The 16,194-nt window shown below is 34.4% G+C and overlaps 1 long non-coding RNA gene across 8 annotated transcripts; it reads left to right on the plus strand.

Moving 5' to 3' along the window:
- The first annotated feature begins 3,062 nt into the window (after positions 1-3,062).
- LOC145087500 (uncharacterized) lies at positions 3,063-6,748 on the plus strand. Of its 8 annotated transcripts, XR_013700826.1 has the most exons (6): positions 3,063-3,963; positions 4,223-4,305; positions 4,431-4,515; positions 4,650-5,894; positions 6,166-6,250; positions 6,331-6,748. It is a non-coding gene; the product is annotated as an uncharacterized LOC145087500 (long non-coding RNA). The 8 variants fall into 8 exon arrangements; XR_013700824.1 differs by having other exon boundaries at positions 4,650-6,250; XR_013700823.1 differs by having other exon boundaries at positions 6,166-6,748.
- The last annotated feature ends 9,446 nt before the right edge of the window (positions 6,749-16,194 follow it).

Genomic DNA, 16,194 nt, shown 5'->3' on the forward strand with positions numbered 1-16,194 from the left:
GTAACATCCCAAAAGTCATAGTAAAATTTTCATTTTTCAATTTAGTAAAATCATTTTTTCAATCAAGACCCATGTCATGAGAACCAAACATCCAAATACATATTACTAAAGGTTGTGTACGGTCTCTCCTTCGCCTTGCCCCGATCATCAGAAGTACCTAAAACATAACACTTAAAATTTAAGCCAAAGCTCAGTGAGTTTCCCCAAAATACCATCACACCACAAATAACAACATATATACTGGGTCCATAGCTATCGGGCTGGACTACCCCTGAGCCCATAGCGTGAGTCTGGTTTGCCCACCTAGCCCACAACTCGTGTCTGGATTGCCCCTAAGCTCCAGGTTTGTTGACTCTGCATAAGCAATATTGCCTCAACCCAACCGCACTATGTCGACATACGCAACAAATAACATATAACTAGTAAACAGATAATCTTACAAATCTAACAAACCACTACAACATAGCAACATCCTATATACCAGGAAACATAACCTAGTTGGCCAATATTGGTGCCTTCGACCCACAAGTACAGGGAGGAAGACTCGCCTCATAGTCTGAAATGTACTGAATGGATCACTTGTCCAACTGTTGTCTCTACTGGTCACCTATATAATAAATAGTGAGCCAAACTCAAACTATTACTCAAAATACTCAAAATACCCAAAATACCCCTAAGTCAAACTTGGTTAAACCCCTGGTGAATGGTCGAAAGTCCGAAGTCAAAAAGTAAAAGAAGGTCAACATAGACTGAGTACGCTTAGCGTACTCAGTAACTACGCCCATCATAGTGAACCCTTGGCCAAGCTACAGGGGCATCAACCAAATACGTGCAACGAACCACTAGGTATGCTCAACGTACTTAGTTGGTTCCCTTTTTCTCCATTAAGTGTTTATTCCATTAAGATTTAACGTCCAAAGTTCAGATCTGGACCAAAATATCATTCTAAGTCATAAATTTTCCACCTTTATGACTTTCCTTGGCTAGAAGTGGTCTAAAAACCCAAAACCCTAACTTAATACTCAAACCGAACACCATAACTCTTGCATGGAGGGAAGAAAAGGACAAAGATCACATTTTTATGGTTCCTAACACTCAAAAATGTCTGAAAGGACAACTCTCAAGGTTTAGAGTAGGCCATACTCATGAACACCAAGATTATAGGACTAAAATTCATAAAACTTAAGAACTCGCAAAATCCAAGGAGAACATTCATCAATTTCCTAACTTTATAACTTGTGGAGGTTGCTTGCAAGGTGGAAGTTCCATATCTACACTTACTTGAAGCATACAAAATGAATCCACTATCTTTTTCTTCCTTCAAGAGCACAAATACACACTCTCAAGCTCAAAAAATGCTCACATAATGGATTAGGGTTTGCGAGGGATGTTTTGGGATGTGAAGGCTGATGAAGGAAAGGGTTTGAGGAGATAAGGATGTTTAAATAATGGTCAAACCCCAAATTTAGGGTTTTACTCATTTGTCACGTACACTCAGCGTACGCATGAGTATGCCCAGCGTACTCACCCGAACACGCGACCCATTTAAATGATCTACACCAAGCGTACTCCCCAAGTACGCTTACCGTAAGGACCGATTCTACAACATATTTTATCTTTTGGGTCAAAAAGGAAATTACATGGTATCTAGGTTGTTACATTGTTGGTCCACGCCGTCATGTCGGACGCCTTCCAGAACTTCGCCATGTATCCAACTCTCATGGTACCACCTGTCACGTCCTTATTTTCAGGTCAATCGACAAGGCTACGTGTCACTCGGTCGGTTGGAGGAGTCGGCTAGCCGACAACGCTATGTGGCGCGCTCTCGGGCGGCCACGTCTTAAGGCCAGACGTTTTTCTGAAATCTTCGAATGGCTATAATTTTTGCAAACGACCTCCGTTTTCAACGTTCTTTATATCCCCAGAATCCTCTCGATGAGCTCTATAAGTTTCCTTTAGACTTCAACAATTAATTCCCACTTTAATTTAAATTCATATTTTTATAGAGATTAGATTGTTGGAATATGTGCGAAAATTCTAACTTTTTCATACAAAATCCATTCTCAACTGTCTTTATATTGACGGATTCGTATTCACGAGATATTCAACTCTCGTTTACATTGTTTTGGCTAACAATCAACCGATTTTAATTTCGATTTCTGTGTCACGTACTACTGTATCGAAACTTCGAAAAATCATAACTTCCTCATATGAAGTCAGATTTAAGCATTCTTTATATGTACTCTTTTGCTTTTACGATTACTACGACTTTCGTTTAGATTACCTAGGCTAATAAACAACCGATCTCTAACTCGCTTTTTACGACACACTTTGCTATATAGGGTTGAACGTGAAACTAAGAAGGATCATAACTTCTTCATACAAAGTCATATTTAAGAGTTTTTTTACATCCATGAGATTGTTATTATGATTATTACATCTTTAGTTAAGATTATTGATTCTAAATAACCTTCTAATTAAATGTTATTTATTGTCCGTAACATTTATTATATTTTAATGTATAGTCCAAATTTGAGGCGATGCATACTATACCACAAATAAAGAGTTGATGTTCATTTTATCTTTTGGTACCACCGGTACCTTCCGTACATCCAACCCAAATCCTTAAAGTGCTTTTGATCGGAAGAAGTAACTCTTAATCTCTAAAGAATTTTCTATTTTGACTTTAATTATTAGGATGATTCTTTATATTTTGAGTTTGATATATATATATATATATATATATATATATATATATATATATATATATATATATATATATATATATATATATATATATTAAAGAAGTTCAAGCTTAGGAACAGTGAATTTCCTAGCCTTTTGGTAAAATTGATCCATTTATTTTCTCTATTGACAATTTTGGTATTGTTTTCCGTTTTTTTTACCCTGGACTTTTTATGTTTGTGAATTTTATCACTTTTAATCATCGGATAAAAGTGTGGTCAATATCTCTGGTCAATGGTCAACTGTTAAAGGAGCGCGACTCATCATGATGCAAGCTACATGTTCCTCTTCTATGCGTCCTCATCTTTCACCGCCTCCCCCTTCCAATTAGCTTACAACACTTCAAATCCAACTTTATTCCTTCCCTATCTTCTATTCGACGAATTCTTGCTTCACCAAAAAACACCTCATCTCTTTCTTATTCTCACCGCTCCGTTTGATGGAGGGCTTTTTCTGGATTCGTTTTAGCTTTCGCTCCATCTCCATCTTCTAAGTTTTCTAATATGTGTGTTCAAAAAAGACTCGATTTTCCATCGCCGACAGCAAACCAGACCCTCTTCATTGTCAATCCCGTTCTCAATCTTTCAACTTCTACCCAGATGAACGATTAAAAGACAAAAAAGGTGTATATGTTTATATCTAGCCTAGGGATTCAGCACCAGGGGAAACACACATACAACCCATTGTGTGTGTGCATGATCGTGAACCAGGAAGAGAGGCATAGAGAAATTCGTAGCCAACATGGAAAGATTTCATTGCAGTTTGCACGTATTCTTCTTCTAGGGTTTATGTGATGTCAAGTAAACGCTTGGTCTATGTGGATTTGTTCTTGCCCTCCCCGTTCCACCTGCTTCCCACCGCTTCCTCTCGAATCACCTTTTTCTACTCCTATGGAATCGACTTCCTTCATCTATCGATTTTGGTAAGCAACAACTCACACATGTGCTTTTGTTGGTGATGGTGCGACGGCGTTGGCTGAAGTTAATGACTGCGGGATTTGAGGTGTGATGTGCGAAGGGTGTCGTTTCGCCGTCGGTTTCCTTATTTCCGTTTTCGTCTCTCTCTCTCTTGAACATCTCTGTAGAGCACCACTGATTTAACATGCCAAAATCAGAGATGTCGATCCTTCTTCAAAAAGCAGACGATGCTTTCTCCACAGCTTCCTTTACCGGTGCAACTACAGTTATGCTTCGAGTGGCGATGTAGCAGGATGTTGATGTAAGCCCTAATTTCTTTTCAATTTTGGGTTTTGGAAAGCATAATCTTTGCTATAGACTGATGATTGTTGATATATTAATATATATATATATATATATATATATATATATATATATATATATATATATATATATATATATATATATATATATATGGTCTTCCTTTTCTTTTTTGAGGTTGTCTAAAACTCCCATGTTTGGCTTTTACTTGTTTTCAATATGCTTTAGTGCTCATCGACTCTTACCTGTGTTGGTGGTAGCTAGCATAGTCAGGTGAATCTGTGATGTAGATGAAAGGAACATAAACAAATAGAGGTGTGGGATCATCAATGTGAACGGAAAGGTAACTCCATCAGGAATAAAAAATTTATTCTTTCATTTTCTATATTTTCACTCGCTTTTTTACCATCCATGATTGTAATTTTATTTTGAATTTCAATTTTTTGTGTTTAACTCCTATATTTCTAGGGCTTTGTCAAATGGAACATATTAACAAACAGAAGAGTTGTTATCACCCTCGATTTTAGAAAACCTCTCAATGCCATGAATATAGGTAACCATTGTACATGAGTTTTCACTACCCTAAGCTTTGTGTATATACAAGTTCCATTATATGACTTCTATTTGAAGCACCAATTGGAATTCAAAAAAGGAATGTTATGTATAACTGTAGGTGTCTGACTGCAGATCAGGTGTTCACTGTTGAATACTTTCTTATTTGCAAAATCTTGGATATAAGAAGCCATATATAACCGTCATGGATAGCATAACAATGGGGTTTCGGAATGGTGTATTTGATCATACCCACTAAAAAACCATAACACAGGCAAACTCAACATTTTAGCATTAAATATTTAAATCAAAACTCAAAATCATACATTTATGAGTTTTTTTCTTTTCTACCAAGTGTTCTTGCGATGCCAAAAAATGGAATTGGATTGTTTCCAGATGTGTGCTTTGCTTATATAGAAGCTAAGAGTCTATGACAACAAATTGGTAATGGAGTTTTGAGGAAGACTACAAACGAAATGGAACTTAATGGTGAGTGTTTTTTTATTTATTATCTTTTTAAATATTAAAGAAAAGGTTTTATTGTTTATTATTTTAAAAAAGTTACAAATGATAGAAATGAAGGCTTCATTGACATTGCCAAAATGATTTGCTAAAGCCAAATGACAACATTACCCTTACCCAACTTTTCTCTGTACTTCCATCACGACTTTTACATGTGTTAAACATTGATGATAGAAATCTCAAATAGGAAGAAGTTGAAGTAATGGGTTTAAAGGTATGCTTTTGAAAACATATTACCTTCTATCTTCTAATTTATATTAATCAAAATGGGCTGTTGATAGTGGTATTGTTATATTTTTAGAGAAATACAACAAAAAAAAACACATATACTTTCATAATCTTATTGATTTTTCCATTTACCTGTTTTATTTAGTCATTAAACAATTATACTTTCTTCCACTGTCTCAAAATTGGTCTGTTTTGATATTATAAAAATTACAGAAAAAAAACAACTTATTTTTACCATTATATTTTTTTATCGTCTAAAAATTTTATTTACTAATTAATCCGCTGCACTAATATTTTTTTATTGATTTGGTCATTAAACTCTTATTTTTTTTACGATTTAGCCACAAAACTATTATGATGAAAATCTAAAAAAAATTAGTTCATTGGCTAAATTACATGATTCAAAAGTTTTTTATTTGTCATAAAATGGCTGATAGACCATTTTTTTTCTTTGATAACAGTTGGTCTATTTGCCCCCTGTCCATCCTGCTAACAGTTAAAAAAAAATTAATGACATTCTACTTTTTGTTTATTCATATTATATATTATGAAGCAAAAAATTGAAAGTAAGATACAGGTCAAATGGAAGGCTTGCAATCTTGGTCTCAAACCACAAGCTTACCAGCATTGGTTAGTTTAATTTATAAACTTTAACTTTTATTCAATATAATGATAGATTTGATTTTTTGAATAATCAAAACAACAAAATATAATGGAGTCTTGATAAAAATGTATATGTAAGCACAATTTGGGCAACAACAGTTGCTACATCAATGGCTTACACAAGTGCTAAGAGAGCTGCATTTAAGCCTAGCGTTAGATATACAATTTATATTGAAACATTTAAACAATTTATATTTATCTCTATGGTTATTTTATATGTATTTGTTTGCCACTATAGGATGCATGCATAAGGTTTAACGTTGGTAGGTCAACTTTCAGTTGGGTTTAAGCCTATTTGCATATATTCATAAATTGAATGGCAGGTATGCATCTGAACATAGAATTTGTTATTCCATAGAAGATTTAAGAATGTAGGCTGAAAATCTATTTTGCTGATAAGAAGGTGGATGAATTGGAGAAAGCTATATCTAAGACAGCTAGAGACCCCGCTAAATATGGAATCGATCAACCCGAACTTGAAAGAAGATTTAAATGGACAAGAACCACTATGACTCAAGTAAATTCTTTTTTTTTAATATAAACATTAAAAATTCACACAATTGATTTTATTTAGGAGGTGTTAAGAAATCAGTGGTGGGAAGAGACTTGAATGGCAGTAGCTCTTCCATATTTAGTGGGATGTATCAAGAACTAATGAGTCTGCCAAGTGCACGTCAGCAAGACTGATGTTAAGTGGCTTTTTTTGCATATCTTAAAACAAAAAAACTAAAATAGAGCAATGTATTTTCATTTTAATGTTTAGTTTTATGTAATTTGGATCCTTTTTTTCTGCAAAAAGGCAATGTCATTTATTTTTATTATTTTAAGCATCAAAATTGTAAAAGGGCGAATTGCAGAGAATAGCAACATACTTAAATGTGGCTACCAATTAAGACAATCTACTATACATGTACACAAAAACAACACGTTCCACCCCGCAACGCGGGGGAACGCATCTAGTTATTAGGGTGGCAGTTGCGTTAACTAGTCCAGTCAAGGAACGATGTGTTACAGGTTGTAGAATACACATTAGAGGCTGTAGTAGGTACTGCATGAATGTAATGTTACATGAGGTATGCAATTTTTGAGAAACACAGGTTGTAATGTTTGGACTTAAATACATAAAATAGATAGTGCATTCCAACGGTTTTAACCTCCGATCAAAATGTTTCATATAAAATTAACACATGGTGCATAAAGATACTCTATTATCTACAAGGCATACATAAACGACAAATATTAATGTGATGTCGTCTTGTCATATTTTAGTCATATTGAATCTAAATTATTTAACGCAAAGATTGAACTTATGAAAAAAAATTGAAGTTAGAAATATAGATTAGTTGATGTTTATATTATAATAAACAAATTGAAGCATTTTATGCAAGGGCGAAGCCATAATTTTTTTAGGATCATCCGTATAAATTAATTAGAATATATATATATATATATATATATATATATATATATATATATATATATATATATATATATATATATATATATATATATATATAAACAACTTTTTTTTGAGAATTTGAGGGTGATTCTGGGCTTACCCTCGCTCTTAGGTGACTCCGCCCATGATTGTATGCCTTCTTCATAAGATCGAGAATAAAGAAACTAAAATGTATGCACCTAACTAGTCAATATGTTGACGGATGTGTTATGTTTTATCTGATTTGTCTAATGTTAGAAAATCAGGTTAAGAATACTTTGATCACTTAGAGTCATGAAACACACTTTCAGATTAAAGCATTTCGGCGGTACACATGAAAATATTTAATCGGATAAAACTAAGTATTTAAGAAAAGCGAATGTAGAAGATGATATGATCTTGTGTACTAGAATTCGTATGTGATTAGTAGGACAAAAACAACCACCTTGTCTAAAATACTACCAAACTGTCATATGGCAGTTTTGTAACCACTACAAACATGTCACTACACTACCTTTAAAAACGGATTCAAATAAAAGCTCGACCACAGCCAGGGATTTGCCCCTCGGAACTTGCTCCTTGGGGTGCTATCATCGGACCCTCGTCGGTAAAGGGCTTCGCCCCTAAATAACAATATACTTTCAATCAAGATAAACTTAAATAAATGTGCACTCTACATCATCCTAACTTATTTAATATTTATCAAGGTAACATTGATCAACGAATTAATCTAATTACACTTAAATAATATTAGTGGTACAAATCACCAACATCTAATAACTAATTAAGAATAAAATTGGTTTCGCCAATAGATATAAAGTTGTCATTCCTTCGTATAAATTAACGTATAATGCCCTTAGGAACCCTACGTACGGTAAAAACAATTCCTTCTCTTCTTACCTATTACCCACCTTCTCTTTTTTTAATTACTGTATATCTTTATTTTTGATTGTTGTATATCTTTATTGATTTCTTTTTCCCCTTATTTCCTCTTATTTCTCTAATTCTCTATGTACGTCGCCTGAAGAAGGAGCTTTGTCGGTGGCTGTGCTTTGGTAATTGTAAAACCATGATGGAATGATGACCTTCCGAGACATTTCTTCTTTATATATTATTTTAAAATTTTGAGCTAATATAACGATCAAGTTAGCTACTTAGGTGGAGTGGTGGTCACTCATACATGACAAATGAACGAATCATATGTTGTTTAACTACAGTTTAACACGTAAATGTTAAACACAGATTTTCACATGCATCACCCGGCCACCACCATTAGGCCGAGTGGTATACTAAGCACGAGCATGTTCGTGGTTGAGCTGGCCATGAACAACGGGTGTGCACACTACCCCATTGTTTCGTGGTGGCTCGTTGTCGTTGTCTCTCGTGCTCGGCACAATGGAAACGCACGCCCAATCAACTTGAAGCCCTCAATTTGAGCGTTACTATAGCCGTTGAATGGCTAGTTTGTTAAAAAAAAATAACCAATTTATTTACCAATAAATACAACACTTTTACTCCTTATTTTTTACACCATTGTTAGGTGCATAAATTGTACCTTTTCATAAGCTAATTTCATGTTTATTTATAGCATTGCATTGCATTTTTAGTATAATATTCATTCATTTTGCATTTAAGGACATTATTGAGGATCTATCGATATTTCACCATTTTTGTGGATGTTTCAGGGTGATTTGAAGATTGGAGCATGCTTAGGATGGTCATGGGAATCTCTTGGTGAAATTTCGAAACTTTCGGAGCTAAATTGAAGAAATGAAGAAAATTGGAGATTGGCTATCTTACAGTTTATTACACGGCACACGCTTTGGCAAGGCATACGTTACGCAGCCACGCTTTGGAAGTATTTCAGCACATCAGAGTCATTACACGGTCGTGTAATGGCAAGGCATACGTTACATGGGCCGTGTAACGTGATCTGATCAAAATTTAAATTCTTAACTTCTGATTTATCATGTTCTTACGGGATATTCAAACATAACTTCGACTTGGAACTGTAAGGGGGAGATTTTGGTGTATCATATCATCATCTAACACTTTGGAAACACTTTAATTTGCTTTTTGTAAGTTAATTTGAAGATCATACTTGTTAGATTTGTAGTTAACTTAGACATGTGTGGCTAATTTCTATATCATTTCTGATTCTGGATTCCTAAGTATTTCTTGTTAAGTTGTAATTTGCATTTGATTTTATTTTTATCATCTAGTAATCTTTGATTTGATCTTAATTATATGTTTGATTGGTTCTCTTTTCACTTGATCAATGATTAGGGTTCTTATCAATCTAGTTAATCAAATTATGAAATTCGTAAATGTTTTATGATTTGATGTTTAGTAACATGCACTTAATTGGTTGTAATCAGATCAAAAATTAGTGTAATCAAAGATTAGATGTTCATATTCCCAAACTTATGAGGAATGTTGGATATTGTTGGTAATTGTTGCAAGATCTTAATGTCATTTAATGATTTGATGCAAGAGCTTGTTTGAATTGAATCAATTAAATGAAGTTTTATTTAAAGAACATGTTTTGAATAAAACACTTTTGTAAACTTGGGTATTAGAGTTTGTTAATATCTAGATTACCAACCTAGATTGAACATGAATCACCGTCATATTACATCCTCCAACATAATGCATGTATAGGAATCTGAATCGGAAATGTATTTCTTTTATTGATTTTTAGTATTAATCTTGTTTACTTATGAAGTTTAATTCTAGTTCAAACATAACCCCACCCCCACTTTAATACTATTTGTATGATGTGTGAGAATATGGCTAAATAAGAAGTCCCGTATTCCTGTGGATCGACCCTGCTTACTCTATACTATCTTTAGTGTATGAAGTAGCAGTGATTTGAGTTTTATTGTTATATTTTATCACATTATTTGTTGGTTTGACAGCCAAACAAATTGGCGCCGTTGCCGAGGATACGGTAGTACTAATTGTTTATGCCAAGATCTTTTCGAACAAGTACACATTTACCAGTTGATTTGGAGATAGGGAAATCTGCAAAACAAAGAAGGAAGCAAGCCAAACTTTTAAAGAAACAACAATCTAGAGCTTCTTCATCAAATCCATCAACCACATCTTCTCCAACATCCAAAAGTATCACCCACCATCTTCACCTACTCCTACCATGATAGACAACCATGGAGGAAAACAAAATCCTTCAAATCCACCACCCGAACAAACCTTTAGACAGTGGGCCACTCAAGATGTCATCCAACAACCTTTGTGCATAAATTACCCTGCAGCAATCAACTTTGAACTCAAGTCTGGACTCATCCATTTGTTACCCTCATTCCGTGGTCTTGAGAATGAAGACCCACATAAATTCCTTAAGGAATTTCATGTTGTCTGTGTGGGTATGAATCCACATGAAGTTATAGAAGATCAAATCAAATTAAGGGCATTCCCCTTTGCATTACAAGATTCAGCTAAGGAATGGTTGTATGACTTACCACCGGGGTCAGTCACAACATGGAATGAACTTGCAAGGATGTTTTTGGACAAATATTTTCCAGAGATGAGAGCTTCGGCCTTACGCAGGGAAATCATTGGTATCAAGCAACAAAAGAGAGAAGCTTTGCATTCTTATTTTTGGTTTAAAAATGTTATCATTGTTGTTGTTACAGGCATCCAAATTTCTAGTTGTGACAATCCAGCCCTCAACTAAAAAGGGTTTGAACTTGTCTAACAATGAATTTCTAGAGTTAGTTTTGTCACGAAACTAGACAGGGACAAAACCAAAGAGCTTGCAAAGAAGTTTGATATGGATAATGAGGTGTTAGAGATGTTAGAGTTTATTGATGACAAGAAGCGTATGAGGAGCGATGATATGAACTCCAAGCCACCTATTACCAAAGCCAAATTCCTTCCATCGATGGAACAAGTGCAAGATTTGGGAGCAAAAACCCCCACCGGACCCTTTAAAGAATATACATGGCGCATAGGTTGATGTATTGGAGAGGCCCACATATTTAGAAAGAATAACATTCAGGGGCTAAGTCGAGCCAACGACTTAAAACAAGGGCGGCTAACCGGGAGACAACCCGGGGGTATTTTGGTCATATTTGTAAAATTTTCGTATGGACATTTTCTTTTAAGTTTTTGTGTTCCAAGGTTCTTAGAATAATTAGGGGAGTCTAAAAATAATTTTTATGAAGATTGGAAGTGAGCGGGTGCGGAAATAAGAAAAATCAAGGTGCGTCTCTCAGAACATTACACGGGCCGTGTAATGCATGCCTTTGCAACACACGACCGTGTAATGAAGCTTGATTCAGATTTTTGGCGTTACATGGCCGTGTAACATTACTCTTGCCATTATACGGGTCGTGTAACGAGGCCTGTAAAAAAAATCTTTAAGAATGTGCAGGTCCTTCTTTTCCTCATTCCAGTCGTGACTTCCCTCTTACTACCCTTCATCGCAAACGACCAAACACACACACATACACCTAAGATCTTCGATTTTCCATGGATTTAAGCAAGCAAGATAAGCTTGGGGAAGAATTGTGGAAGAGATTACAAGTGATCTCAAGCACCAATTTCGTGTTTCAAGCTCTAAATCGGGTATTCTCTTTCCAATTCTTTGACTTTGCATTGTTAGTCAAAAAGCTTTAATCTTTGTGCTTAAACTGTCAAATTGAGTGTTAATTGTGTGTTGGTTATTTAAAGTGGTTATGCATTGTGCTTAAACTCCATTCCCACCACAAATCCTCCTCAATAATTTGTCCCGTTCTCTTCCCAAGCATCGAGGATGATGCATATTTTTAAGCTTGGGGAAGGGTGTATCATAAATAATTAAAAATAAAATAAAATAAAAAAGTTGCATATTCATTGATTGCATGAGTAAAAAATAAAAATAATAAAATAATAAAAAATAAAAATACAAAAATATTTTTCTTTTTCATTTAGGTTTTTAGGATCATTTCATGAATTTTTCTCTCCTCTTTCTTCTCATCTTTAGAATGCCTTTAACTTTTTGTCACAATACATAGTCAAGTTCAAAGTTTTGTCTGCTTATACCACTTATACATGTGGTGTCACTAATTTGTGAAACTTTAGAACTATTGAGAACAAATTTATTTGTTATTCACTTAGTAGTGGTGCATTGAGGTATATTATGACAAGCAGCTCCTCTTAAATAGTTCGGGTCACAGCAGATGATAATCAAATGTAGGGCCTTTTTAAATACCCGTGAGTACGTTATTGTGTGAATCGGTAAGGCATAAGGAGGCATAAAAGTTCATTTGGTTGTCTAGTTTTGTTTTTAGTTTATTTTGTTAATCGTTTGTATATATGCTTGTTTTATTTTGTTTTGTAATAATTAGTTTAGACAAATTGACTTTTTGTTGGATTATACATGATCTTCGCTTGGTTCAAAAAGATTGGTTCAAAAAAAAAACAAACAAACAAAAATAAAATAAAATAAAATAAAATAAAAATAAAAAAATATAATAATAATAATAGGATTTATGCAGCTTTTTCAACATTAGTCTTTTTGCATTTTAAAGTCAAATCAATGTGTACAAAGAATAGTTGTTAAAGTTGTTTATTATTTTAATTCTAGTTTTCTAGTTGTAAATATTAGAAGTTTATCGTTATTTTAAACCAATTTGTTTTCCAAAGTCAAAAACCGCGAGATCATCAAAATGACGAATTTCAAAGTCAAAACTCAACAAGTATTTGTCATTTATAAAGAGTTCTTCAAAAGTTAATTTATCAAGTTATCAAAAAAAAAGTTTTAGTTTATGTTTGTTTTTCATTTCTTTTGTAATATTTAAGTTGAGTCTTTGTACATATCCATGCTACTTTCTAGTTAAAAAAAAAAAGAGACAACCAAGCCTTTTCCAGATTTTTCATGATGATATTTTCATAGGAAATTCGTTTGTGTTTGATTTTTTTGGCTTGTTTAGCATTAGAAGTTTATTTTGAATCCAATAATTATGATTATATGGTTCTATTTTGTATATTTGTTGTTGTATATTTCTTTTGTGCTCCCGATATGGTTATGGATTTATCTCCTATTATGGATTACCGAGAGTTGACACGGATTTTGGAAGAAGATATGAAGATTGTGCAACCACAAGCTATTGAAGAGCATGGGGAGATTTCTAAGAAGAATGGGATATGCCTTACCGACGCCGATTGCCATCCACCTTAAATAACGAGTGTAGATTCTTTGATAGGAGTGAGTTCACACATCTTGTGAAATGAGTGCATACACGAGTTGAGTGCTTCAGTGAACATGCCCTATAGATTGAGATGCACCTACCTTGACGGTAAAAGTTACTAGGAGATGCCTTATACTATGGTTCTATGCAATTAAACCAAGTGGTTGGCAAATCTTTGTGTTCCAAGTTTTCTACTATCCCGATTTGGAATGCAGTACATTCGTATGTGTTTGGGGTATAAGTTGACAACTCTTAATCATGATTATGTAGTCGGGATAAATAACTTGATGCATTCTTTCTTTTTATTTCTATGTTTGCATTTCTTCATTTGCATTTGCATTCATCTCCTCCAAGGTTAATTTTTGTTTTGTTTTCTTGAGGACAAGAAAAGGTTCAAGCTTGGGGAGATTTGTTAGGTGCATAAATTGCACCTTTTCATCAGCTAATTTCAAGTTTATTTATAGCATTGCATTTCATTTTTAGTATAATATTCATTCATTTTGCATTTAAGGACATTATCGAGGATCTATCGATATTTCACCATTTTTGTGGATGTTTTAGGGTGATTTGAACATTGGAGCATGCTTAGGATGTTCAAGGGAAGCTCTTGGTGAAATTTCGGAACTTTCGGAGCTAAATTGAAGAAATGAAGAAAATTGGAGATTAGCTATCTTACAGTTCATTACACAGCCCGTGCTTTGGCAAGGCATACGTTACGCGGCCGCGCTTTGGAAGTATTTCAGCACATCAGAGTCATTACACGGCTGTGTAATGGCAAGGCATATGTTACACGGGCCGTGTAACGTGATCTGATCAAAATTTGAATTCATAACTTCCGATTTATCATTTTCTTCTGGGATATTCAAACATAACTTCGACTTGGAACTGTAGGGGGCGATTTTGGTGTATCATATCATCATCTAACACTTTGGAAACACTTTAATTTGCTTTTTGTAAGCTGATTTGAAGATCATACTTGTTAGATTTGTAGTTAACTTAGACATGTGTGGCTAATTTCTAAATCATTTCTGATTCTGGATTCCTAAGTATTTGTTGTTAAGTTGTAATTTGCATTTTTGATCTTAATTATATATTTGATTGGTTCTCTTTTCACTTGATCAATGAATTAGGGTTCTTATCAATCTAGTTAATCAAATTATGAAATTCGTATATGTTTTATGATTTGATGTTAGTAACATGCACTTAATTGGTTGTAATTAGATCAAAAATTAGTCTAATCAAAGATTAGATGCTCATATTCCCAAACTTATGAGGAATGTTGGATATTGTTGGTAATTGTTGCAAGATCTTAATGTCATTTAATGATTTGATGCAAGAGCTTGTTTGAATTGAATCAATTAAATGAAGTTTTATTTAAAGAACATGTTTTGAATAAAACACTTTTGTCAAATTCGGTATTAGAGCTTGTTAATATCTAAATTACCAACCTAAATTGAACATGAATCACCGTCATATTACATCCTACAACATAATGCATGTATAGGAATCCGAATCGGAAATGTATTTCTTCTATTGATTTTTAGTATTAAACTTGTTTACTTATGAAGTTTAATTCTAGTTCAAACATAACCCCACCCCCACTTTAATATTATTTGTATGATGTGTGAGAATATGGCTAAATAAGAAGTCCCGTATTCCTGTGGATCGACCCTGCTTACTATGGAGTCACCTCAAGGCGGTTTTATCAATCTACTTCAAACTGGTTCCCCTATCCAACAAAAACCACTTTTCCAACAACAATATCAACATTTTATGTCTTTCCAACATCAACAAATTTCACAACAATAACAACAATTTCAACAATTCCAACAACTACAACAACTCCAACAACAATCATCACAATAACAACAACAACAACCACCAATTTCACAACCACCAAGCTCACAACCACCACTTTTGTCGGATTTTGTTGCGGAAACGCAACCTTCACCACCACCTCAACCAAAAAAGAAAAAAGGAAAAAAACCGGCCCGACCCACTACCACCCAAGAAAGGGTCCCATGGACAAAAGAAGAAGAAGAAAAATTAGCGGAGGCACGGGTGACGGTTTCCGAAGATCCAATTTTAAGAGATAGTCAGCCTTACGGAAGTTTTTAGGAGAAAGTCCGAGCCATTTTCTACGAGTTAATGGAAAGTGAAACTCGAAATGCCGATCAAATTAAGTTGAAATGGCGAGATATTCGACTAAAATGCACCGAGTTTGGAGGAATCTACAACAACCTCCTAAACATACGCAAAAGCGGCTCGAACGATTTTGATGTTTTCAAGGCGGCCATGCAACAATTTGAAAAAACAACGCCAACACGTAAAGCTTTTCCGTATATGAAACTGTGGCTAAAATTGAAAGACGCTCCAAAATGGAAAGAGAAAACGGAAGGAAGTTCGCAATCTTCCGGTTCAAAGCGTTCGAGAAACCCCGATGCAACCTCCCAAAAATCAGACGGCTGAACACACATCGACATCAATGACGATCCGCTAGATCTTGAAAACGATCAACCTCTACGTCGGCTCGTTGGAAGAAATAAAACAAAAAAGTGGCTACAACATCTTCGAATTCTAGTGTTATGGATATGTTTGACGATAAATTTGATCGATATGTGCAACTTCAAGAAACGAA

This window comes from Lactuca serriola, chromosome 2 (assembly GCF_051521515.1).
Source record: "Lactuca serriola cultivar US96UC23 chromosome 2, Lser_US96UC23_V15, whole genome shotgun sequence".
Lineage (NCBI taxonomy): Eukaryota > Viridiplantae > Streptophyta > Magnoliopsida > Asterales > Asteraceae > Lactuca > Lactuca serriola.